The sequence below is a fragment of the Sapajus apella genome, unplaced genomic scaffold (assembly GCF_009761245.1).
Source record: "Sapajus apella isolate SASKATOON/1434 unplaced genomic scaffold, GSC_monkey_1.0 scaffold9, whole genome shotgun sequence".
In the NCBI taxonomy this organism is placed as follows: domain Eukaryota; kingdom Metazoa; phylum Chordata; class Mammalia; order Primates; family Cebidae; genus Sapajus; species Sapajus apella.
Genome location: NW_022436949.1, coordinates 36,382,706 through 36,410,416, shown reverse-complemented (window position 1 = coordinate 36,410,416; position 27,711 = coordinate 36,382,706). Strand labels below are relative to the sequence as shown.

Here is a 27,711-nt window from a genome sequence, read left to right as displayed (position 1 = left end):
TAATGACCAGTTCTTCTTAAAAATTAAAACAAATATGTAAGCACTTCAAGGAACTAGCAGAATCCTGCACCTGTTCAGTGGTTTACTTGAAACATCAAGGTGCCTAGTGGATCAACAATAAATAGAACCCAGGTTTGGTAATCCACATTCTGTACTTTCCCTTGATTCAGTGTGTGAGACAGATTAGAATCTTATAACAAACATAGACTCTGGCTGCACAGACAAGAAATAAAACCCTTTACTTGTTACGATCTTGCCCTATTTTTTTTTTTTCCTTGAGACAGAGTTTCACTCTTGTTGCCCAGACTGGAGTGCAATGGCATTATCTCGGCTCACTGCAACCTCTGCCTCCTGGGTTCAAGTGATTCTCCTGCCTCAGCCTCCCAAGTAGCTGAGATTACAGGCATTCACCATCACGCCCAGCTAATTTTTGTATTTTTAGCAGAGTCGGGGTTTCTCCATGTTGATCAGCCTGGTCTCAAACTCCTGACCTCAGGAGTTCTGCCCGCATTGACCCTCCAAAGTGCTGGGATTACAGGTGTGAGCCACCATGCCTGGCTCCATCTTGCCCTATTTTTTAACATTTAGGTTTATCCTTAAAAAGTTGTTATAATTTCTATTTCTGTATTAGTCTATTTTCACACCACTACAAATATACCACCTGAGACTGGGTAAGTTATAGACAAAGGAGATTTAATTGACTCACAGCTCCATGTGGCAGGGGAGGCCTCAGGAGACTTTTAATTATGGTGCAGGGGAAGCAGACACCTCCTTCACAAGGCAGCAGGAGAGAAGAGGAAGTGAAAGAGGAACTGTCAAGCACTTATAGAACCATCAGATCTTGTGAGAACTCACTCACTATCACAAGAACAGCATAGGAAACCACCCCCATGATCCAGTCACCTCCCTCCCTTAACACATGGAGATTACAGGTCCTTCCCTCCACAAGTGGGGATTACCATTTGAGATGAGATTTGGGTGGGGACACAGAGCCAAATCATATCAATCTCATAGGAGATTTTGTAATGAATAAATAAGACAGTTTGCACTAAAAAGCTAGAATGTGCCTGACAAGAGGAGCTGCTATTATTTTTTAGAAGAATGAGAATATTTAATAGATTAAGAGAGATGATAGGTTATAAAAGAATTTTCTAAAACTTAATATTATGTTTTGAAACTCAATATTATAGATGGTGGTTTTAGGTGGTGTTCATCCTAGCAATGTGCGTTTATTACTAGAAATGATTCCTTTAATCACATGCTTGACTTTTGTTTCTATTCAATCAAAAGTTTCCTGTTTATGTCACAGAGATAAATGGAGGTCTGCTCTACAAGATGTGATTGTGGCCACTTTATGTGACAGGCTTCTGGAAGGAAATAAAGGAAGAAAGAAATGGCAGAAGGAAGGAGAAAAGGTTCTTCAGTCTCTGCTTTCCGTCTTCTTCTTTCTCTCCAGATTGCTCAACAGGCCAGTGCCTAGATTCCCAGTGATATATTCATGCAACTAAAATTGTTCGCCTTGGTATGGGTCATTAATAATCTTGTATAACTGCAAAATATTAGTAAAATAACAGTAAAAAAGAATTTGGAATGAAGTATACCCATCAATAGCAGTCATGTAAAACCGTGTTTTAAAATATATTTAGATAGACTTTTTCCCATTGTTTTGCTCTTGTTATTGAAACATTTTCTTTTAACCCTGATGGCCTAGTTAAATATGTACAAAAAAAAAAAAAAGACTAAAGTAACCTGTTCGCTTTACAGATAACCACTCTTATATCATTCTCCTACTTAAAATTAACTCAGCCTTCAGGGTCCAGCAAATTAAAAGAGTCTTTTAAATCCAAAAACCTCTTTAATTTTCTTAAATGAAAATCAGGTAAATACTTCCTTTGCTTAATGTGAAGATTAAGAATATTTTATCACTGTCTTTTGTTTTCATTTACGTTTTTGAGACAGAGCTCGTTCGGTCACTAGGCAGGAGTGCAGTGGTGGGATCTTGGTTCACTGCAACCTCTGCCTCCAGTTTCAAGCAGTTCTCCTGCTTCAACCTCCCTAGTAGCTGGAACTACAGGCACGCACCACCATGCCCAGCTAATTTTTATATTTTTAGCAGAGATGGGGTTTCACCATATTGGTCAGGATGTTCTCCATCTCTTGACCTCGTGATCCACCCACTTTGGCCTCCCAAAATGCTGGGATTATAGGCGTGGGCTATCACGCCCAGCCTTATCACTGTCTTTGAACCTTTGAACATTTTTCCTCTTTATTCACATACAGTCTTTGGAAATTATATAAATATGCATATATGTACAGTATTAGTTTTAACCTAATTGCATTTTGTATACACATAAATTATCTATTCCTGCATAGCAAGTTACTTGAAATAAGTGGCTTAAAATAGCAAATGTTTATTGTCTCATAGTTTCTGGGGATCAGGAATTCAAGAGCAGTTCAACTGGGAAGTTCTTGCTCATGGGCTCTCATGAACTTCAAATCAAGCTGTTGGTCAGAGCTACAATCTGTTCACGGCTTGACGAGGGCAATACTTGTTTGCAAGGTCAGACAAATCCTGACAAGCCCCAGTTCCTTGCCTTGCCTCTCTGTAAGCTGCAGAGCATCCTCACATAATGGCAGCTGGCTTCCCCCAGAGCCAGACATTGAGACAGAAAGAGAGGGATAGAGAAGTCAACATAAGAAGCTATAAAGTATTTTTAGAATCCCATCATTGGAATAAGATGATATTTTCTTCTCTAGAAATAAGTCACTGAAACCAGCCTACCCTCAAGTGGAAGGGAGTTAAGTTCCAGGTCTTGAGGAAAGAAATATCAGAGAGTCTGTGGACATATCTTTAAAACTACCATGATGTGCTGATCTGAAGAATTTATCCACCTGTATGTTCCAAGCATTTGTAAAAAGATAATAAAATCATGTAACCACTGTTACTAACACCTACAAAATGAGAGACTTGTTACAGAATGCAAAGTTAAAGCTAGATGGAAGGAATAAGTTTCAGTATTCTATACCACCGTAAGATGACATAGTTAATAGTAGTATGTAGTTTCCAATAGCTATAGGATGACAATGAATATTCCCAACACAAATAAATAATATAAGTCTGAGATGATGGATATGCTAATTACCCTGATCTGATCACTATAAATTCTATGTTTGGAAATATTGCTATGTACCCCATGAATATGTACCATTAAAATTTGTGTCAATTAAAAAATATAATTTAAAAAAGTCAAAAGAAAATGAAACCAAAACCAGTACCTTGCTTTTACATATAGCACTGCAAGGAATTAACCTGATTTCAGCAATGTCCTGATTATCTAATAATCTTTGTGCTAGCTCATTTATTAGCACTATCTGTCCAATGACCCACAGAAAGAACTCAGATGTTATGTTAACTATACTCACATAAGCAGTGAATCAAGAACTACCTGAGCCAAGACTTCTCCCTTCCCACGTCGGTTTTTGAGAACATTGTTCTTTAAAACAATAAACCATTTTCCGTAGTTTTCTGGTACCAATGTTTTCATTAATTAACCGTATAATTGGATGACTCATTTACTATCCATTCCTGCCTCAAGTATCTGTGAAAAAGTCATTTTAGAAATACAAATAGTGGAGGTGTGAAAGGTCGCTTCTTGTCTTCCACATTGGAGAAAATATTCAAGGCTTATAGGAATACAGACACAGTAGCCAAATGCACCAACACCTTTCTGCATTTGCTCTCAAATTTTTTTCATTCTACATGAAGCAGACTGTTGTTTACATTTTTGTGTTACATTCAGACGTTTATGGAAAGGACAACTTGAATATTCTTAGATCTGTCCTATTTGCAACTTCTTAGACTTTCTCTGAGTTGCTATATTGTGGTTGACACAAAAGCCTGGCTAATGCTTTTTTTTATGGTTAAGACTAAAAGTATTCACATCAATTTCCTATTGCCACAGAATGATCTAGGTCATGACAAACCACGAGCCAAGTTACTAGACCATTACTAAACTACCCTCGCATAAGGATAAGTTAGCCAGTTTGACCTTTTAAACCAAACTGCAAAATGTTCTTTTGATTAAAGTCTATAACAGTCCCCTGAGATCTTCCAGCGCTGAATGTTAGGGATTTAACACAACACTGAAATTTTGGCAGATAAATGTACCTTTACTCATAAGCTTTACAACTCACACACAGTTTGAAATACCCTTGTTCTACAGAATTACAATTCTATGCTTAGTTAGTTTTATTTTGAAGGCTGTTGCATTTCTTTCCAACGTGGGACTCATGACCAGGAAGCCAATTTAACAGGAGAAAGTAAAAGTTTTATTCTTTCTGAGAAAATTAGCTATTTAAGGATAAATACTCTAATTTGTCCTTTCAACCTAGGCTTATGGGTAATTCTCAGCTTCTTTTGAATACCTTGCTGATTTCTCCCTTGAATATTCCACTTTTAATTTCAGTTGCTTTTCCTATTCAATAGTTCAGTAAACCTGTCATCTTTCTAATTTTTGGTTACACTGCTGTACCCAATATTTACATCTAATTTGGTCCGTATATTTTTGCCCACTTTTTCTACAATGCTGGCTTTAACATAGATCTAAATCACACATTGCGAATTATAAGTTTGTGGTTCATACATATGAATATTTTTGTTCACATTTTTATTTCTAGCCTGAAATATATGTTATAGTACTAGAAAATACATACATGTAGCCGTTTTTATTATTTTATATTCTATGAAAACAGTATCATAGTGCAAATAAATTCATTAACTCTTCCTAACTTGGAATACTCAGTCTTCTCAGTTCCTTTTCAGACTATAATAGCAGGAGTTCTTCAGAATTAATGAAAAACTTCAGGGAACCTTGGTTAATAGGTAGGCAAAATCACGTTATGGATTTTGCCCTGGTATTTATTTATTTATTTTTGCCCCATGTGACATTTGCTTTAATGCATTTATATCAGAGAACATTAGACTGGTGACTCACACCTGTAATCCCAGCACTTTGGGAGGCCAAGGCGGGTGGATCACAAGGTCAGGAGTTCAAGACCAGCCTGACCTACATGGTGAAACACAGTCCCTACTGAAAATACAAAAAAGTTAGGCGGTATGGTGGCATGTACTTGTAATTCCAGCTACTCAGGAGGCTGAGGCAGGAGAATGCCTTGAACCCAGGAGGCAGAGGTTGCAGTGAGCCATGATTGTGCCACTGCACTCCAGCTTGGGCAACAAAGCAAGACTTTGTCTCAAAAAAAAATATTTAAATACAAATACAAGACATATGATTTTATTGATATATTAAAAGGCAAATAGGAGATCTTTATTGAATTTTCATTTACCTTTTACTGATAATATTTTAGTTTTCTTTCAAATTCTAGTAGCCTCTTGTGATTTATGTTTCTGCCAAAATTACCTATATTATCTTTTATAACTGAGTTCATTTTATCTCAGGAGTCTTCCTGCTTCACTGGAATTTACACACTTTGCAAACTGAACTATTCCATGTGTCAGGAGATCCTCAGTTCTTAGGAGGTACTTTAATGAATGGAAGAAGAAAGCAGGATCATAGCCTAACATTAAGCATAATATTTCTTCTTTTATTAGCTTTGTGTATGTGTGATCTGTATAGGTTTTCATTTGAAAGTGTTATATTCGAACATATTTTATAACCATTACCCTAATGCATCAGGAAATGTTTCTCTTGGACTTTAAATATATAATATGTAAATATTTGGTTCTTCTTTTTCCCGCTGCTCACTTCAGATCTTCTCTATAAGTAACCATGTTCATCTTGGTCCTCCATCTTCCCACGGTTCACAAAATTTTCTCATGTTGGGAGGCTGAGGTGTATGGATCACTTGAGGTCAGAAGTTCTAGACCAGCCTGGCCAAAATGGTGAAACACCATCTCTACTCAAAAAAGCACTACGTATCTGGGCATTGTGACGAGGGCCTGTAATCAAAGCTACTTGGGAGGTTAAGACAGGAGAATCGCTTGAACCCAGGAGGCAGAGTCTGCAGTGAGCCCAAATCACATCAAAGATTTGTATTTTGATTTAGTTGGCTAATTTATTCCTGGTTACTTTGGCAGGTATATTCACTAGAGAAAAATGAATCAGATAAGTTTTGCTAGATCTGAAATTATAAGAAAAAGTGAAAAATATATGTGTTTTTACAAGGTCAGCCTTTAGGAGATCACCTAAAGGGATTAGTACCAGCTGAGATAGTTCTAATGCTTTGGTTGCTCTCCTGAAAGCATCACAGAAAACAAAATCACTGTTAATTGTGTTTTTAAATTTATTGAGTGGGTTGTTTCTGTAATTATTAAATAATATGATTTGACAAATCTTGCAGCAACTTGTTGTGTTAATTTGTAACATATTGCAAAGCTTTCTATTGTACATTTTTTTGATGTTCCCATATTTAAATTTTCTCAGTAAATAAACTGTTTTTTTTGTTTTTTTAATTTTTTTCTACAGTAAGTATGACTTTTAGATAGCTTCTTCTCAGGTATCCATTTGTCCTCTTCAATTCAGTTTACTTTTATTCATGCTAAAAGTTTAAGCTCCTGAAATGTCAGTGAAATATGGAGAAGTAATTTTAAAACACAAAATAAATTTATATAAAACACTTCTTAAATTCAATCAATTAATTAGTGCATTTACTTTTTTCATTTTCCTGTGTGGAATATTATCTTAGGTTGAAAGAGAATTAGAAAAGACAGACATTCTTGCCTTTAGAGAGCTCATATCTATTTTAAGAGATAATAATATGTGCATATTAAATTATAACTGAAAATACAATGCATTATATATTAAGCTTCATATAAGTAGTATAGATTATCATCTTTCAGAGTTTTCAGATACAGATATTTTCGTGCAGCAATGTGTATTTGAAATAAAATTTTGATTAATGGAAAGGAGAATGAGGCCTTGTTGTTGGCTGGATCAACATCCATCCTCCCCAACCTTTTCTCCAAAAAAAAAAAAAAAAAAAAAAAGTCCCAATGCTGTCCAGTGTCCACTCTCATCCAAAGAAACCCATTCCAAACCATAAGATATGAGTCTTAGTTATTCTAAGCCAATCAGAGAGTTCCATTTCTTTTGCTATAAGTTGATTTAATGATGGCCATGTGATTTAAATCTGACCAGTAAAACGCTAGAAGAATTTAGATAATCTTTCTCACGCTTAATTAAGAAAAAGGAGTAATATGGTTTGGATGTGCCCCCACCTAAATCTCATCTTGAGCAGTAGTTCCCATCATCCCCAAGTGCTGTGAGAGGGACCCAGTGGGAGGTAATTGAATTGTGTGAGTGGTTACTTTCATGCTGTTCTCATCATAGTGTGAGTTCTCATGAGATCTGACGGTATTATGAGGGGATTCCCCTGCCACCACTTTTCTCTGCATTTCTCTCTCTTGCCACCATGTAAAGAAGGACATGTTTACTTCCATTCCACCATAATTGTAAGTTTCTCTAAACCTCTCCAGCCCTGTGGAACTGTGAGTTAATTAAACCTTTTTTTTTTTAATATAAATTACCCAGTCTCAAGTATGTCTTTACTAGCAGTGTGAGAATGGACTAATACAGTATATTGGTCCTGGGAGTGTGGCATTGCTGTAAAGACACCTGAAAACGTGGAAGCGATCTTGGAACTGTGTAACAGGCAGAGGTTGGAGGACTCAGAAGAAGACAAAAAATGTTGGAGAGCTTGGAACTTCCTAGAGACTCAGAGGGCTCAGAAGACAGGAAGATATGGAAAAGTTTTGAACTTCTTAGAGACTTGTTGAATGGCTTTGACCCAAATGCTGACAGTTATGTGGACAATAAAATCCACAGGCTGAGGTAGTCAAAATGCTGACAGTTATGTGGACAATAAAATCCAGGCTGAGGAGATGAGGAATTTGCTGGAAACTGGAGTAAAGGTGACTCTTGTTATGCTTTTGCAAAGAGACTGAAAACATTTAGCCCCTGCCTTACAGATCTGTGGAACTTTGAACTTGAGAGAGATGATTTAGGGTATCATTTGGAAGAAATCTCTAAGCAGCAAACTGTTCAAGAGGAAGCAGAGCAAAAAAGTTTAGAAAATGTGCAGCCTGACTTTGCGCTAGAAAAGAAAACCTCATATTCTGGAGAGAAATTCAAACCTGCTACAGAAATTTGCTTAAGTAACAAGGCAGCTAATGTTAATCACAAAGACAATGGGGAAAATACCTCCAGAGCCTATCAGATACCTTCACAGCAGCCCCTCCCATCACAGACCTGGGGTACTGGGAGGACAAAATGGTTTCCTGGTATGGGTCCAGCCTTGGGACTTGGTACCCTGTGTCTCAACTGCTTCAGCCATGGCAAACAGGATCTAAGGTACAGCTCAGGCAGTTGCTTCAGAGGGTGTGAGCCCCAAGCCTTGGCAGCTTCCATGCCGTGTTGATCCTGCAGGTGCACAGAAGACAAGAATTTAGGTTTGAGAACCTCCACCTGGATTTTAGAGGATGTATGGAAATGCGTGGATGTCCAGGCAGAATTGTGCTGCAATAGTGGGGCCCTCATGGAAAACCTCTGCTATTGCAGGGAGGAAGGAAAATGTGGAGTTGGAGCCCACATGCAGAGTCCTCACTGGGGCACTGTCTGGTGGAGCTTTGAGAAAGAGGGCCACCATCCTGCAGATCTCAGAGTGTCAGATCCACCTACTGCTTGTACTGTGCACCTGGAAAAGCTGCAGACACTCAATGCTAGCCATGAAAGCAGCGAGGAGGGGGGCTGTACCCTGAAAAGCCACAAGGGTGGAACTGCTGAAGGCCATGGGAGCCCACCTCTTGCAACAACAAGGCCTGAGTGTGAGACAGGGAGTCAACTGAGACCTGGAGCTTTGAGATTTGAAAGCCCTGCTGGATTTCGGACTTGGATGGAACATGTAGCCCCTTTGTTGTGGCCAATTTCTCACATTTGGAATGGGTGTATAGGCTTTGGATTTGTACTTGGACCTTTGAGTTAATGCTGAAATGAGTTAAGACTTTTCAGGACACTTGGGAAGGCATGGCTGTGTATTAAGATGTGAGGACATGAGATATCAGAGGGGCCAGCAATGAAATGATATGGTTTGCCTGTGTTCCTACCCAAAACTCATTTTGAATAGTAGTTTCCATAATTCCCACTTGTCATAGGAGGGACCCAGTTGGGGGTAATTGAGCCATGAGGGCAGTTACCTCCATACTGTTTCCTTGAAAGTGAGTTGGTGAGTTAGGTCTCATGAGATCTAATAGTTTTATAAGGGGTTCCCCCACCTACACTCTGCATTTCTCTCTCCTGCCACCATCTGAATAAGGATGTGTTTGCTTCCCTTCTGCCATATTTTTAAGTTTCTTGAGGCCTCCGCAGCCCTGTGGAACTGTGCATCAATTAAACATCTTTGCATTATAAATTACTCAGTCTTGGATATGTCTTTTTTAGTAGCACGAGAATGGACTAATACAAGGAGATATAAGGAACAGGTGAAACCATTTACTGTGTATATCTCCTGGAACTGTTGTAGGCACTTTGTAGACCTAATATGTCACTGGAGGGAAAAGCTCTTATACCAAGTATAGTATGGTTAAAAAAAATAATAATAAGAAGGAAAACCTTGAGATTGCAAATATTTTGAGCAACTGAGTGTCCCTGATAAAGAGCTCCTATATTTGTTCTAGTGATTAAGAAAACCAACAGTGGTTGGGCACGGTGGCACACAACTGTAATCCCAGCACTTTGGGAGGCCAAGGCAGGTGGCTGACCAGGGTCAGGAGTTTGAGACAAGCCTAACTAACAAGGTGAAACCCCATCTCATCTAAATACAAAAAATTAACTGGGCATAATGGCAGATGCCCGTAATCCCAGCTACTTGGAAGGCCGAGGCAGGAGAATTGTTTAAACCTGGGAGGTGGTGGTTGGAGTGAGCCAAGATCATGCCACTGCACTCCAGCCTAGGCAAAAAGAGCAAAATTCTGTCTAAAAAAAAGTGGGGTGGGGGAAAGAAAGCCAAATAATACCCTTGTTGCTGTAACTATTAAGCCAGACTTTTCCACTACCTGCATTTGCTAATAGAAAGTGTATTTTACAGTAAGAAGAATGTGAAGCATGATTCATGCTAGAGAGACAGAGAAGGTATTTGGCTTCTTTACAAGTAACATATTTTAACTTAGCTTAGGCAAAGTACATTCAAGAGGTGTAGGTTAGTATAATTTTTAAAATTTATGCAAGAGGTAAACACCTTAAAATCAGCAAGAACTAGTAGAAATGGATGGAATTTACATAATTTTAATGACTACTATTTTTAAAGTATTGTTTTATAGATGGTTGACATATTGCTAGCTTGACATGTTTCTGGAGGTAAAATAGAAGACAACACAGGTGATTGGATAAGGAAGGGTCTAAGATTTAGCAAGTAACACAACCAAGGGCCTATGGGCAGGTCTAAAAGAGATACATGGCAAAAGCATATTAAATATTACATTAAAAAAATTGACAGGCAAAGGTATAATAAATGTTGGGGATTTAATTCTTGCTTGTGCTTTGTTATTGGCCCCGTTTGATATGTACTTTGGTGTTGGTAGGAAATCAGATGTTCAAATTTCAGAAAGGTTTATAACCTAATTTCATCTTCCAGCAGGCAACCACTGTAGATAGGTCTTGATGTTTTCTTGCAGAGTTAATGCTCACTTTTTGCAATTCTGACCAAATGTCCAGAAAACACAAACACATACTCACAGACACTGACAGGTTAAAATACCCACTCTGTGCATTGCTTCAGGTTTCCTTTCATTTCTAGTCAATATCCTCTGGACCTCTCAAATAGAGGCAGGAATAGAAGGGTCATGTATTATCTCTCCATCTTTTGCAAATTAGCAGAATTTTTCTGATTCAGAAGTTGAAATATACATTAGCCATCAAAACTGAGGCTTGATTGAGCTTCATCTACCACATTTCAGTGGAAACATTTCCATATTTCAGAAATGGCTTGACTATCAAACTTAGTTTCCAAAGGCTTTGCAGTTTTCTATTTTTGTTTTCTGTAAAAAAGCATAGTTCTAAAACTTACTCAGATGCTGCTTTAAATTAGAAAGTCTAGGGCCTTTTTCCTTAAGTTGAGATGATGCAAATCTGACTTTACATAAGAGTAAAACTTATGAGGGAGAAGAGTTCTGGAGAATATTGGAAAAAGTGAGATCAAAAAAGGAAAAATTAGGCTTGAATTGTCCTTACTCTCAAAAGTGGAAATTAAGGTACTCTATCTTCATCAGAAGAAGGATAGAATGTTGAGTGTGAGGAAAATGTAAACATTTGTTCTATGTGAAGTTATTTATGAAATCAGCAGGAGGAAAACACAAAGTTTACAAAAGATGAATGAAGAGACAGATGAAGTTCGCCAGGAAAAGCCTGTTTTAGGTCAGGTGAAAAATGCTCACCAATCGTTTTCAGTAAATTAAAATATAGAGTGGGGTTGTGAGAGTATTTGATGCTGTGTATTGTCAAGACAAGGGACAGGAAAGGTAATTTTTGTTTGGAAAAATATACGTTGGTTATTGTCTGGTGTATTGTTGATTCTAATTTAATTACTTTAATAATAGGTGGATAGTGACTTTTCTATTTAGCTTTTTGAGAGTGGATTGTGGACACAGTAGCAAACTAGCCGTAGATCTTATAGGGAATGATGACGAAAGCAAAAAAGGCTTTTATAGTTGTGACATTTTATCACTTGCTGTTGCTAATTCTCTTTTATCATATTATTATGATGCCCATTTTTAGGTCATTGCTTGTTTCATCTATTTAGTTCCTCAGGAATCATAACATTTAACAGGATTGGTCACCTTTTTATGCTTTTAGAACATAAAATTTTTAGTATATTAGTTTTCTGTGATTTCAAAGTGGAAATAACAACATATATTTAATTATCATACAGGAAACTATATGTTACAGAGTAAATGATACTTTTATGAATTTAAGATTTTAGTGTCACTGGAGTTTCCAGAGGGGATTTTAGCCATAATATACTGTGGAGAGATATCAAAAGCAAAAAGATTATAGATACAATTCCAGTTAATGGAAATAAGTGATTTATATAATTCTGAATCTCTTTGGGGGGGAAGAAAACACCAGTATGCTGAAGGTTTAATTTGACAACAATAATTTATTGCATTTACATAGTATTTTACTTTGGTTAAAATGTTTTAATTTACACAACCTTATTTCAACATCACTAAATTCATAGATAGTAGTAGAAGTAGCTCATATAGATACAGTCTGGTCACTATTTTACCCAGTACCTTTTGACTAACAAAAACCAAGATCAAATCTATATATGTATCGCCTCGAATCCATTGAGTTAAAATGCTTCTACCTCCATTCAGTTCCTTTTATTCTGTGATAATTTCCACAGGATGAATCACAATATGCTCAGGGTATATTACTGTGTCATAACATACATGATATTCCTGTTTTAGTTTTTAAGAGTTATGTGACTTGAATAGTGATTTGCAAACTCTAAAAACTGATGAAAAATAAACTGTTTTCTATTTTTTACCTTATGAAGTTCTAAGTTACCTTTCATCTCTTTAAGGAGAGAGCTATGCTAGAATAAAGCAAGAATCATTAATCACAGTAGCACAGTTAAGGCATAGACCTATTCTCAGATAACTTATTTGGGTCATCCTAACTGATTTTTTCTTATCATTAGAAATAGCGATTTTGCTTGTGATAACTAATGGAATATTTCTTCTGCACTGTATTCTAAGCAGTGTCCCAGTTTTGCACTATTTTTAGCGCTTCAGACTTTCTGAAAGGCATACTGCCAGCCCAAATGCAAACATTCTTGCCAGATAAACTGGACCTGCAACAATATCAGTCTTATTCTGTCCTCAAAATGTTTAGATAAGTAACATTTTGTCATTATGAGTTTATTTTCTTCCATTCTAAAGAAACCTAGAATTTTCCTTTCAAAATGCACAATGTTATTAAAATGCAAAAATCAGAAGACAAAGCAAAATAAATACATTTACTGTATTTTCCTTAACTGTGTAATTAATTTTCTCTGCAGATGCATTGGCATTGTGTTCCCTATAACAGTCATTGAATGAGCATCAGTGGAGGCAATGTGCAAGAAATAGGCTTAAAAATAAGACAGATCTGGGCCCTAATCCTAGATCAGCCACTACCTCTGAAGCTATGTGCCCAAACTCAGTAAATGTCAGTTTCTTCAAATAAAGGAGGAAAGAGCAAAATGTAGTAATCTGTATACTTACAGAATTCTTGTAAGAATTAAATATATTGAATGTTCACAAAATGCCTTTATAATATTTATGGAATAAAAATATTAGTGTAGTTTTCAAAACATTAACTAAGTTAGTTTTGCACATAATTAATTTTTAGTATATAATTTAATATTTAATTAAAATTTAATAGAATCTATAGCTAATTCGTCCATGCATTAGTTTTCTGTGCTGTGTAACAAATCATCAAACTTAGCGATTTGAAACAAACTCATTGATTATCATTTACTTTCTATAGGCTAAGAATCTGGCCATGGCTAAACTGTATTCTTGGGTCAGGTCTCACAGGCTGAAATCAAGTTTTGGCTGAGCTGTGGTCTCATCTGTAGGCTTGACTAGGGAAGGATTTTCTTCTGAATTCTTCAGGTTTTTGACAGGTGTCATACTCTATGGCTATAGAATTCATGGCAGCTGGCTTCTTAAAATATAGTAATAGAGAGAGATAGCTTCTGATACTTCAATTATGTAACTGCAAGAAAGGACTGTACTCTCTTCATAAGGGATAACCTGATTAGTTCAGGCTCACTCAAGCAATCTTCCTTTAGATAAGCTCAAAGTCAACTGATGAGAGACTTAATTACACCTGCAAATCTTTTTATTTGTGTCATATTCTATTAGCTAGAAGCAATCTTTAGGTTCTACCATTAAAAAAGTATATTTTGTATATTTTATACTTTATGTCTTTAGATTGTATTCAAAGACAGAGAATTATACAATGATGTGTTTTTTTGGAGATCACCTTAGAGTATGTCGACCACAATCACTTTTAGTAAAAAAAAAATTGTGTACAAAATAAGTAGAAGCATATATGAGAATAGAAGAAAGAATGGAAGGAAAGAAAGGAATAAATGGAAGTTTTGGAATTCTTTACCTTTGTTAAGATTTAATACTTCTGTTTACCTTCTTGCATGTCACTAAAGGTAGAATACTACTGAAGCTTGTACTATGAATTGCAGAGGCAGCATGTAGTAAAAGCTTAAAATATTATATCTAAACCTTTTTAAAATTTTTATTTGTTGAGACAGAGTCACTCACATCACTCTGTCAACTAGGCTGCAGTGCAGTGGCATGATCTTGTCTCAGTGAAACCTCTGCCTCCTGGGTTCAAGAAATTCTCCCAAGAAAAAAACAAGCCCATTCAAAAGTGGGCAAAGGATATGAACAGACACTTTACAAAAGAAGACATACATGAGGCCAACAAACATATGATAAAATGTTCATCATCACTGGTTATTAGAGAAATGCAAATCAAAGCTATATTGAGATACCATCTCACGCCAGTTAGAATGGTGATCATTAAAAAATCTGGAGACAACAGATGCTGGAGAGGATGTGGAGAAATAGGAACACTTTTACACTGTTAGTGGGAGTGTAAATTAGTTCAACCATTGTGGAAGACAGTGTGGCGATTCCTTAAGGACCTAGAAATAGAAATTCCATTTGACCCAGCAATCACATTACTGGGTATATATTCAAAGGATTATAAATCATTCTACTATAAGGACACATGCACACGAATACTCATTGCAGCACTGTTTACAAGAGCAAAGACCTGGAACCAACCCAAATGCCCATCGATGATAGACTGGACAGGGAAAATGTGGTACATATACACCATGGAATATTATGCAGCCATCAAAAGCCATGAGTTCATGTCCTTTGTAGGGACATGGATGAACCTGGAAACCATCATTCTCAGAAAACTGACACAAGAGCAGAAAATCGAACACCACATGTTCTCACTCATAGGTGGGCATTGACCAATGAGAACACATGGACACAGGGAGGGGAGCACTACACACTGGGGTCTGTTGGGGGAAATAGGGAAGGGACGGGGGGGTGGGGAGGAGGGGAGAGAGAGCATTGGGAGAAATGCCAGATATAGGTGATGGGGAGGAAAGTGGACTCAGGGCTCTTGATGTAATTTGTCTTCCATCTTAAGGACTGAAAGAAAGATATAAAGAGAAAACTTGAGAAGACGGATGGGCAATTTTAGACTGGCAATGGATCTGAATACATGGGAGCAGGGAACAGCCAAAATAATTAAAGAAGAAAAATAAGGCGGAATGATGGTGGATTTTGCAATGAGATTGCTATCAAACTGTTTGCTATTGAGAGGATATCAATGTGTTGGAAGGATAAACCTAGGAACCTATTTTAAGTCATCTTCTTTTTGTCCTCAAGAAAAAATTAATAAAACATGAAACAAGAAATAAATATATTATGAAAAGTCTACAGATGGAGATGGAACTGAATAAGAAAGTAAGATGACAAGAAAACTCAAAATCTGATGCAGAATTTAAAAGTGTGTTTTACAGAAAGAAGAACAGAAATGACAATGAATAACACGTAATGAGTAATGAGAAGAATAATCTTAAAATGCTCTTTCAGAATGCAGAAGATTTTAAAAATATTAGATTTAACATTACAGAGAACATGGAACTATAAACTATCTTCTAACAACAGAAAAACTTTAAAGAAGCTATAAGCAAAAGAGATACTAAAGAAGTGCCTGAAAAATAAGTGGAAAGCACTTTAGGAAAATACACTAGGAAACACTAACAAATAAGAGGGGAAGGATGAAAATGTAAAGGTACTGTCACAATAATAAGGTGAAGAAAATAATGTCATATCATTTACTGAATTTTGAGGAAACTGTTTGTGATTTAATAATTGTATTTCCTACTAAATTGTTCATTTCCAAAGACAACTGGAGAAATAATCAGATATAAAGTTCCTGAAATTATCACCAAATTCTTGTGTTTTCTGAAAAAATATTCAAATGTCTTGACAAATTATCTGATATAAACATAAAAAGTCAACAACTCACAGTAGTGCCTTTATAGGCTTTTAATTCTACATAGAAAATAGGCATTAAGTTTATTTTTTTAAATTAAACATGATTTCATGACTCAATGCAACCTTAGAATATTATTCCAATGAAATATATATATAACACATATTTTAACATTTAGAAATACAAACTTAATTTATATTTTAATTTTAATACTTCTTTTTCACATTGATGAGCTTTCACCTCCCATTTGCTATCCCACATGCTGTCTTTTTCATTACTAATTTCCCTAAGAAATTAAAAGTAAATGTTCTAAATTTGTGGCTATGTAAATTGTGATAACAACATTGGTATCATGTAAGGCAATTACTTATTATTGAAATACAAACCAATTGTTAATTTGACTTGGAATTGCTTAATGAAAATGAAATTTAACAAAGAAGTCATTAATAAATGGACAGGCATTTGCAAAAATTATATTGTTAAACTTTGTCAAAGATTTAATGAAAATAAGTGGCCGGTTTAAGAGCTTTGTTCTCATTTGTAGAGTTGAGGTCAGTACTTTTAGATTGTTTAATTAATCAATTAATGTACTTTATCCTCTACAGCACATGTTATGTAGATAACTGTTCATTTTACTAGGTTGTCTACCAGGTGACCTGATTGTTGTGATTTATTCATTAATTCCAGCAAAACACTGGTAATTATATTCATTATCTTTTGACTTTTAGTATTATACGCATAACTAACTTATGATTACTTTTCTTGCATAATTAAGTGAACTAAGATTTCAATTTAATTTCAGTAGGCATCATGAAGTCAAGTAAAGAGTATCTGTGTGGCAGGAAGAGTGCTAATAATTACAAGACTTACAACCCTGGGTCAATTATTTAACCTCTTTGAAAGAGACTAATTTTCTTTCCACCTATAAAATTAGTTTATAGAGATAGCTCTGTTTAACTCATGTTTTTTTTTTTAGTAATGATATGAGAATATGTATGAAATTGCTTAATTAACTTAATATGCTGTTATTGTTATTACACTGATATAAAATTTCTTGCTATGCTATAGCAAATTTCAAAGTGATATGAAAAGGCTAGTTCTGTGATTATTGAAAAATTAGGTGGTGAATTTTCCTATTATTATTTGAAAATGAAGGAATTGTGATTAGATATGTTGATATCCTTCATAACTAGGTCAATTATATATATTACATGCATAGAACAAATGTCGACATAATTTATCTAGAAAGAGCAAGATAGTAATCTTGTAGAATATACAGGCCTAGATAACAAATTGTAGATTTTTATGCACATACTTATTTAACCATTTTTTAAATGTAACCATGTAAAGTTGTTTTAAAAAACTACATTTTCAGCTCAAAAACCATTCAAAATCAAGCAGAAGTGAGAATAGGATGGTGCAGATTTAGTCCACAGACAACAGTTTGTCAACCTTTGAAACATAGCAATATGGTCTATATTTTTTAAAGTTACCTCTATAAGACTTTTGAAATATCATGGTATCAAATCATATTCCTTTATAAATGATACTCCTAGTTTACTTGACTAAAATGTGGGGAAAAATCAATAGTTTTGCATAATTAATAAGTGTGGAGATAAGGGAGATTGGAATTTTGCTCACTTTATAATCCAAAATTTTAATAAAGAAAGAAGTTGTAGTATAGAACCTGAGTTTCCCTTTGTGAAGAAATTCCAATTAAGGAGATTCTAGTAGATAAGAGGCTCTCACCTATAATCCCAGCCCTTTAGAAGGCCGAGGTAGGAGGATGGCTGGAAGAGAGGATATATATAATATAATAGATATATTATATATATATTTATATATAATATATATATATATATATATATATATATTTATACTTCTAGAACTCCTTTAAAAAGTTGTGAAGTAAAAAAGGTAATGAACGTTTTATTCAACTGGAAAATAGATATGAAACTAATAAGATATTTACTTATCAACAGTAATATTTTAACCTTCTCCAATGTGAAAAACAATTTTTATCACTGCATCTTCAATAACCAAACATTTCTGTCACCCCAAATTCAGAGTTATGACTCATGCAGCTATTGTAATTAAATCCATTAGATACAATAACTGCTACTGATAGTCTCAAGAAGAATCTTACAAAGCACTTCTCTGATGAACCAATATGTTGAGTAGAGAATTATTTAAAGAGATTTTGATCTCATTGACTTGAGATCTGAGTTTCTGTTTTTACAGGTTCTTTTAAGATTGACAAAACAATCTCGTTTGGTATAAAAATACCTTCCATGCATCTGGGTTTAGATATTTTGTGTATTGGCAGGAACCAATACAATATTGCCCACATAATGGTGGCAATAACACAGCTTGTCTCTTAGCATAAAACACCTCACTCAGAGCGCCAAGCATAAGAAAAAATGAAGGCATTGTTCCTCTTTATTGGGATGATAGCTGCAGGGGATGAGAATCTGATCCAAGGAATTAAACATTAGGGCAATGGTAGTCAGCTAAGCTGACATAACCTGATTCTAGGTCCTTTAGACAATGAAATATGACAGCAATTGATCTTCTGTGAGGTACCCTGTGAGACACGATAGATTACAAAGACTGGGTATAACCCCTAATTAATTAATTAAAAAATAATTATCAAGTGCCTAGTATGTTTCAGATACTATAGTGAATGTATAGAATATTTCCGTGCAAGCAGACATAGAGATGCTGACATTCTAAAAGTTGGTGGAGCTTTCAGTCTCTTAACATGCACAGTCCAGTTGTTTCCTAAATAGATAATGCACATTAAAAGAAATTGCCATACTTTGCCTTGTCTTTTGACTATTCCAATCTCTGTTTTCCAATCAATTTGTGGCTATGAAAACTTTTCCTACTTTTAGTTTTTTCTCATGTTTTTTCTTAATGGTCAATATTCCCTACACTAGAAAAACCATAAGGCATAATTTGTTACCTCCATTCTAATTACACTAGTCATCATTGCTTACTATTAGTGGTAAAAGGTACATTCATTCCGTAGTACAAAAATAATTTTCTAAACGGTTTTCCTGATATATTTCTTTTAGAACTGAGCTAAAGAGAATAAGTGAAAAATTTGTCTTTGAATGGCATGTATTATGAAACACAAATGTAACCATTAGGATGGCTGATTTATTGAAATTATAATCTGAAGAAAGGAGAAACAGTTCAGAAAAAATAATTAGCTTCCTCATTACTCAAGGAATTTAGAAGCAAATAAGAGCCAAAAGCCTCTCCCTCTAAGCACTTCATCTTGATAAAGCAATGGGAGGAGATTCTTCCAATGAAAGAAGGCAGCCTGGAGGGCGAGTTCCTATTTCTGTGTTGAGAATATATTGGGACACATCTTGTTTATTTAGATAAAATGTGAGATAACTTTTCTTTGGGAAATATTAGCTAGGTATATTTGGATACATTCAGATTGTGGTTCAAAATGCTTTATTCTTTCATATTTTTGCCAGGAATAAATACACCAATGGAGAAAATCAAGATTGTGAATATTTTCTCACAAAGGACCAGGGAAGAAAAAAGGTAATAAGCAAAAAATATAAATTCAAATTTAAAAATCACACTTTTTCTTTAGAGCATGGTGAGAATGGAATCTAGGGTTACAGATGGCTTCAGGAAAAGATGCGCTGCTTGGAAACGTCGGGGCACTGATGCTACCGTTTCACTCTTGGTGAAAATAGGAAAACTGAATTTAGTTGCAAAACCAGGACAGGCAATAATGGTAAAAGTGGCCTTATATAACAACTTCAGACTTTATTAATGTAAATTAAACCTGAATTAAGATAAAATTTGTAAGTATAAATAGTTTGTAGCACAAGAGCCCATCAAGGTTTTTTTGTTTGTTTGTTTTTTAGGTCTAGGAGGTTCCCAAGTTTGCAGACAGATTATTCTGTGGTGAAATAAAATTGGCGAAACTCCTTTGCCACTCTTCCTATTGAAAGGTGATGTCTATTTCCTCTTCCCTCAAATTTGATATTGTCCTTAGATTTGTTGAATAAGCTAAGCAGCATAATTTACACTCTCTAATTTCAGACAGTATGTCCAGAGAGATCTACAGGTAAAGTCTTCATGGCAGTAATTCTTCAAAAAGGCCACCATGGTGTGAAGAAGGTCAAGCAGCCACATGGGGAGACCCACATTAAAGACAGCTGAGACTTCCTCCCGCAGATGAATTTGCACTCCAAACTCCAGCCCTCTTTGGGACCTTCAGGACATTTGAGACCTTCCGGGCATCTATGTATCCCAGCCAACACCAAACGAAGGAAGAAAGCCACCTGATCTTCCCATAGAATCATGAAATTCCATGAATTATTCTTGTTTTAAGTAGACAAGCTGGCAGGGGGCAGTGTTATATAATCGATAATTGAACCAGAAATTAGCACTTGGGTGTAGGATGCTGCTGTAACAAAAATTTAAACAAACAGACAAACAGAAAAAGGCATTGACTTTGGATCTCAGTTACAGCTGGGCAGGGAGAAGGCTAGAAAGAGAATGGGGGAGTAGATATTGGGGTTTTGATAAAATAGTAATCATGTGATATACTAGCATGAAGAAATAAAGATGGAAAAAGTTCCAAATGGGCTTTTGAATGTGAATGTCTTTCCAGGCCAGGAGCAGTGACACACGACTGTAATCCCAGCACTTGGGAAGCCAAGGAAGGCAGATCACGAGGTCAGGAGATAGAGACCATCCTGGCTAACACGGTGAAATCCTGTCTCTACTTAAAATACCAAAATTAGCCAGGCGTGGTGGCAGGTTCCTATAATACCAGCTACTTGGGAGGCTGTGGCAGGAGAATCACTTGGACCCGGTAGGAGGTTGCAGTGAGCTGATATCGCATGGTTGTACTCCAGCCTGGGCGACAAAGTGAGATGCTGTCACCAAAAAAATAAAAAAGGTTTCTAGGCAGAAAGTTGTCATTTGGCTTATGTTCACTGTCTGTTAGAAAACATATGTAAAGAATGACCTGAAAAAGGAACGGTTCAGTTTACAGGCGAATCTTCTGGAAATTTCTCCAACATAACTTGTATGGTTGGAAAATAAAACTGTTTGTTGTTACCAGGCTTTTCACCTGGCAAAAAAAAAAAAAATACTCAAAGTAATAAACAGCCTTGAGGAAGAAATGAAATCTAGGGTGCTGCCAGTTTTTTTAAAAAAATGCTTAGGATCAAGATGAAGTCAAGTGTGTGGCTATCTTACTCTTTATAACAAATTCCGAAATACTAATGGTGGTTACATCCTAGAATGTGTGCGCTAAAGTTCCTAAGGATATGCTTCATAGAGTCTTTTGGAGAGACAAAAATCTTCTATGAATTGTAACAGCTTTATTCCACAGCTACTAACTCTCAGGCAAATGCAGAGAAAGACCTGCCTCACAGTATAATACTGAGATTCTAGGATGCAGCAGTATAGACATTTCTGAAGGGATAATATAGTATGGCTATTAAAAGATTCAAAAATCCATATTTAGAACTCAGAAGAGGTCTTTAAAATCACCCAGTGAGGAAGTACATGCAACCACACGAGGGACTTCCATAAACCCAAGGAAACTGTCCCTCAGTTAGAACTGAGTTCCCGACTGGCAGCCTGTGCCACACTGCCAGGCATGACCATAATGCCAGCCTGACCAACAGCAAGCAAAACAGAAGAACCATCAGATGAAACCAAAGAATTATGAAAAACAGTTAGCAATCAGAATGTCCTTAGTAAAAGGACGGATAAATAAACTGTGGTGTATCCAGATAATGGAATAGTATACAGTGCTAAAAAGAAATGTGTTAAAAAGTCTGATCAGACATAGAGGTAGCTGAGATGCATATTAGTAAGTGAAAGACACGAATCTGAAAAGGCTACATGCTGTATGATTCCTACTACTGACTATGATGTTCTGAAAAAGGTAAAACTATGGAGAGAGTAAAAAGGTCTATGGTTGCCAGAGATTAAGAGGCAGGGAGGGATGAACAGGCAGAGCACAGAGGATTTTTAGGGCAGTGCAATTACTCTGTCTGATACTACAATTAATTTCATTAATTTCAATTGTACTATTGTACAATTCTCCAAACTCATAGCTCAAGCAACACTGAGAGTGAATGTTAAGGTGAACGGTTGATGTTGGGTAATAATGATGTGTTCATCAGTGTATCACCTGTACCACTCTGGTGGGGGATGCTGATAATGGGGAAGGATGTACATGGGTGGTCACAGAAGGTACATGGCAGCTCTGTACTTTCCGCGCAGTTTTGCTATAAACATAAATTGCTCCAAAAATAAAGTATTTCAATACATTATTATTTTGAACGATGTCTCGAGTGTTTTTCCCCAAGTAAAAGGTAATTGAAATAAGGACCAAAATAATTTGCATAAAAATACAATTTTAGGTATTTAATTTATATTTAAATTATTACCCACCAAATATGCTACATCTCCATTTGTTCATAGGGATCATCATTCTTTTTGATAATGCTGACTAAAAAAAAACCCAGTAAATTAATATGGGTGTGTTTGTGTGTGCGCACATGTGAGCTCACTCCTTGCTGATTTATAGTCCCCATGAAAAGATGTGACATGTACTCATATCAACCCGTCCATATATGAGTCTGGCAAATTATCAGAATGAACAATATGTGACTATCTAGGGATAAGTTTCCTCTCCTCATCTCTTTTATGCTTTTCCTAACTACACTATCTCTTCTAGGAAAAAAAAAATATAACATTTTTGATCACTTCTTCCCAATCACAGCTCTCTTAAACTACTTTAGATGATGCCTTCTCTTTCATACTTGTTTGCTATGAAACTGATACATAATAGCACTTTGATGTATTTAAATGTTACAAAGCATATTGTATTAAATTCTGTACAATTGGATTTTGTTCAATACTCTCCGTGTGAGATTCATACACAATTGTAGATAGCTCCATTTCATTCATTTTCAAAGCAGTGAAAATGGACGAGATAGAGCTATCTGCATTTGTATATGAATTATTATTTATCCATTATTATTTATTCATTCTTCACCTGAAAGAATGAAGACTGTTTCCAAATGGTTCTATAATAAGCAATACTGTGAGGATTAGTACTGTTCTTCCTCCGGTTGCTCACGTGGGAAACGTTTCTAGTGCCTATAGCAGAACTGGAATTGCAGGATTCAATTTATGTACATCTTCAATTAATAGTGTCAAATTTTCTCCAAAATGAGTTTATCACTTGTACTCCCAATGGAGGCATGTGAGTGTTTTTTTGTTTCTGCTTAGATTAATTAACCACTGGTATTCTCAGATTCTATCACATTTGCCCAACTGGTATCTAAGAAATTTATCATACTCTTATTTTTTCTTGATATGTAGATATACATTTGTTTGAATTTTAACATACACAGTATACATACACACATTGTGTGTGCTTGTATATGTAGTGTATTCAATAAAGATAAAAACAAGTGAATTGAAATAACAAACACCCAATTCAACTGAGTGTTTACCTGTAGTGGGGATGAAGGGGAGTGAATCTAGAGAGACGGTGCTTGGAACACACACATATATAGGTAATGTTCGGTTTTTATTTAAGTTTATTACCTAAGGGTGCATTAATACAGTGCATCAGATTAATTTCATATGTTTTTTTTTTTTTTTTTTTTTGAGACGGAGTTTCACTCATGTTACCCAGGCTGGAGTGCAATGGCGCGATCTCGGCTCACCACAACCTCCGCCTCCTGGGTTCAGGCAATTCTCCTGCCTCAGCCTCCTGAGTAGCTGGGATTACAGGCACGCACCACCATGCCCAGCTAATTTTTTTGTATTTTTGGTAGAGACGGGGTTTCACCATGTTGACCAGGATGGTCTCGATCTCTTGGCCTCGTGATCCACCCGCCTCGGCCTCCCAAAGTGCTGGGATTACAGGCTTGAGCCACCGCGCCCGGCCTAATTTCATATGTTTTAACAGTCTGAAGTATTTCTAATTTTATTTTCATAAGCATACTAGAGGATCTTTGTGGCAGACACACTCACATAACTACACTTGCCTATTCTCATCATGAAAATTGCCTAAGCCAGATGACTCCTTTCCTAACCTCCCTTTCTGTTATTGATGGTCACATAGTCAATGTTGTAACAGTAGTGATATGAGTTTTCTAGGTATTCACGCCATGTTTTCTTTATTCATTCATTTGTCGATGAACACTTAGTTTGCCTCTGTATCTTGGCCCTTGTGAATAATGCTGGAATAAACATGGGAATGTAGATAAATCTTTGACATACAGATTTTAACTTTTGGGATATATATTCAGGAGTGGGGATGCTGAATCATAGAGCCATTTTATTTTTAGTTTTTTGAGTAACTTCATATTATTTGCCAAAATGGCTGTACTAATTTACATCCCTACCAACAGTATAGTATATAGCCTCAAAAAAGAAGGAAATTTTGTCGTTCCTGACAACATGGACGAAACTGCAGGGCATAATACTAATTGAAATAACTGAAAGACAAATACTATACCATTTCACTTACATGTGGAATCTAAAATAAATTGATTTCATAGAAACAGAAAGTAGAAAGGTGCGTACTAGTGGCTGAGAGAAAGGCAAAGGGAAAAGAACAGGAAAAATGTTAATTAAATAGGACTAAATCTCAGAATGGAGAAATGTTGCTTCACTGACACATTGCACTGCATCATGACCACAGTTAAAAATAATGTCTTATATATTTCAAAAATGTTAAAATAGCAGGTTTTAACATTCATATCGCACTAAAAAATAATATTTGTGAGGCGATGAATGTGTTAATTAGCTTGACTGAATCTTTCTACAATGTATACATAGATCAAAACATCACATGTACCCCAGAAATCTATACAACTATTTGTCAATTAAAAATAAATAAAAACATTTCAAAAATTAAAGAACTGGTTTTAACAAAGGTTATATTTATAAAGAAAAGAAAAAGAAATCTGCTGAGAGATTTCGGGAAGTAGTTTCTTTGTTAATGAAGAAGACAGTCATGGAGACAGAGTTTACGTCATCCATGTTGGCAGGATATGGGTGCAATGCTTAGATTTTTAGCAGTCATATTGTTGTCCTATCAAAGGATGAAAAGTCAATGTTGTTAGAATGCAGAGATAAAGAAGCATTTGAGATAATGTTTTTAAACTACTGAATCACCCCTGGATCACCAATCACTGACGTTTTGTTGCATATACATTTTTTATTGAGTAAAGTCACAAATGACTTGGGTTTCTGTTCTTAGGGTTGAATAATTTTTGGTTTACAATTATTTATTTATTTATTTATTTATTTATTTCAGACAGAGTTGTACTCTGTTGCCAAGCTGGAGTGCAGTAGCGCGATCTCGGCTCACTGAAACCTCTGCTTCCTGGGTTCAAGCGATTCTCCTACCTCAGCCTCCAGAGTAGCTGGGACTACAGGTGCATGTCACCATGCCCAGTTAATGTTTGTATTTTTATTAGAAACAGGATTTCACCATGTTAGCCAGGTTGGTCTCGATCTCTTGACCTTGTGATCAGCTTGTGTCAGCCTCCCAAAGTGCTGGGATTATAGGCATGAACCACCATGCCCAGCCTATTTTTAAAGTTTTGAAATAGAATATTATAAAGAAAATAAATGTTAAATATGATCTTACACCTACATATATTTATATACAGCTTCTGAATTTAGGTCATTTCTCTTTATTTACCTTAGTTGTTCTTGTCTCTCTCCATCTTTTTTTCTCCAAGACTTTCATTTGGTGAGTTCTTCCCATCTACAGGAATTTCAACTCATATGCAGAAGAAGCTGCGTCATGCATTATGATGCTTACACGAAAGCTAGTTCAGGTTTTCCCAAAAAGTCTAAATGATTTATTGACCACTTTTCACAGATCAGCACACATAGTTACACATAAATATTACAGCCCATCAACTAACACTGAGCATTCCTAAAATAGTTAACTTAGGATGGATTTCATCTGTGATGACCTTCTCTCCATATCCATGTGATACTGTTCTGGAGTCAGTAGATCCCCACACTAGTTGGCGTGCTTCCTCTTCTCCTCTAGCAACCCCCTTTACTCTTCTAGGTAAATACACCTGCACCTATCTATCTTCCAACATTTCTTATCTAAGGTCTACCAAGTGGCCAGATTTCTGGGATCAACTCAATTTGTAATTTAATTTGAAGATACTCTAAAGTTTTTCTTTAGTTCAACCATTGTGGAAGACAGTGTGGCAATTCCTCAAGGAATACTATACAGCCATAAAAAATGATGACCTCTTGTCTTTGCAGGGACATGGATGAAGCTGGAAACCATTCTCAGCAAACTAATACAAGAACAGAAAACCAAACACCACATGTTATCACTCATAATTGGGAATTGAACAATGAGGATGTATGGACACCGGGAGGGGAACAATACACACTGGGGCCTGTTGGTGGGTGGAGGGCTGGGGGAGGGATAACATTAGGAGAAATACCTAATGCAGATGATGGGTTGATGGGTGCAGCATATCACCATGGCACATGTATACCTATGCAACAAACCTGCATGTTCTGCACATGTACCCCCAAATTTAAAGTATGCTTTAAAAAACATTCTCTTTTACATATTCTTTTGGTCAACAACCATAATATATACTCTAACAGCTACATGGGAAAAACACATTACTCTCACCATCATATTGCAATCTAGTCATTGTATATTGTTTCTCAGTCTTACTGACATCCTGGTGATCAGTCACGATCTGAACGAATAATCACATATATGGCAGAATTTCAACATCATCCAGCACACCAAGCATCAGTACAGCGCTCAGCAGTTTGGCAGTGCCCTGATGGAAGATACCATGTAGCTCTCTCCATAATACAGTTAGAGGCTTGACTAGTTGGAAAAAACCTATGTTCTTTCAAAGAAGTGACAATTCCAGTGGACTTCTATTCCTGTTGATCTCTCCTGCATTTAAACTCTTTGTTCTACTTGAGATCATCGACAATTTTGTTAAAGTACTACTGCCATCTCTAGGTGATTTGCTAAAGGATCACTTGTCAATGGGCTGCCCACTTTGTAATGGCTCTGAATATGTAAATTTTTTTCTGACTGGTGAGCTCAGGCAAACACTGTCACTCCTCCATCAGGGAACGTTTTGAAGACGGATTGGTTTCTGGCCTGAGCGATGACTTGCAGGCATGGCTGTGTGAGTACCATAAAATGCACCTTTTCTTTATTTACTGTTATTTTCAAACACTTTGTATTTGCCTTCCTAAATCTAATTATTTTATGGCCCCTTGTTTACTATATAAACAATATTTCATACTACAAGCATTATCATTATGATTTTGGTAATGCTTGCAACATTTCTCTGCAGTAACTTAGACCATGTTTCTGTATCTTTTCTAATCTACTGGCTGCTGGGGGGTCACTGATGAGCTCAAATTGTGATGGAATATGTATAATTAATTACCCAATATGTAGGCTGTTGAAAAATGAACTGGATGAAATAAAATTAAAATGGATAGCAAGAATTTGTAGAGAGCCAATATTTTTTATTTTAGCCTCATGGCCGTGGTTGTGCCATAAAATGCACCT

The 27,711-nt window shown here is 36.0% G+C and overlaps 1 long non-coding RNA gene across 1 annotated transcript; it reads right to left on the bottom strand.

Annotated features, from left to right (window-relative positions):
* Nucleotides 1–694: 694 nt before the first annotated feature.
* On the bottom strand, nt 695–21,674 carry LOC116551228. Its single transcript, XR_004268783.1, has 3 exons — nt 21,664–21,674; nt 4,140–4,143; nt 695–1,007 (listed from the first exon to the last, which is right to left on the bottom strand). It is a non-coding gene; the product is annotated as an uncharacterized LOC116551228 (long non-coding RNA).
* Between the last annotated feature and the right edge of the window lie 6,037 nt (nt 21,675–27,711).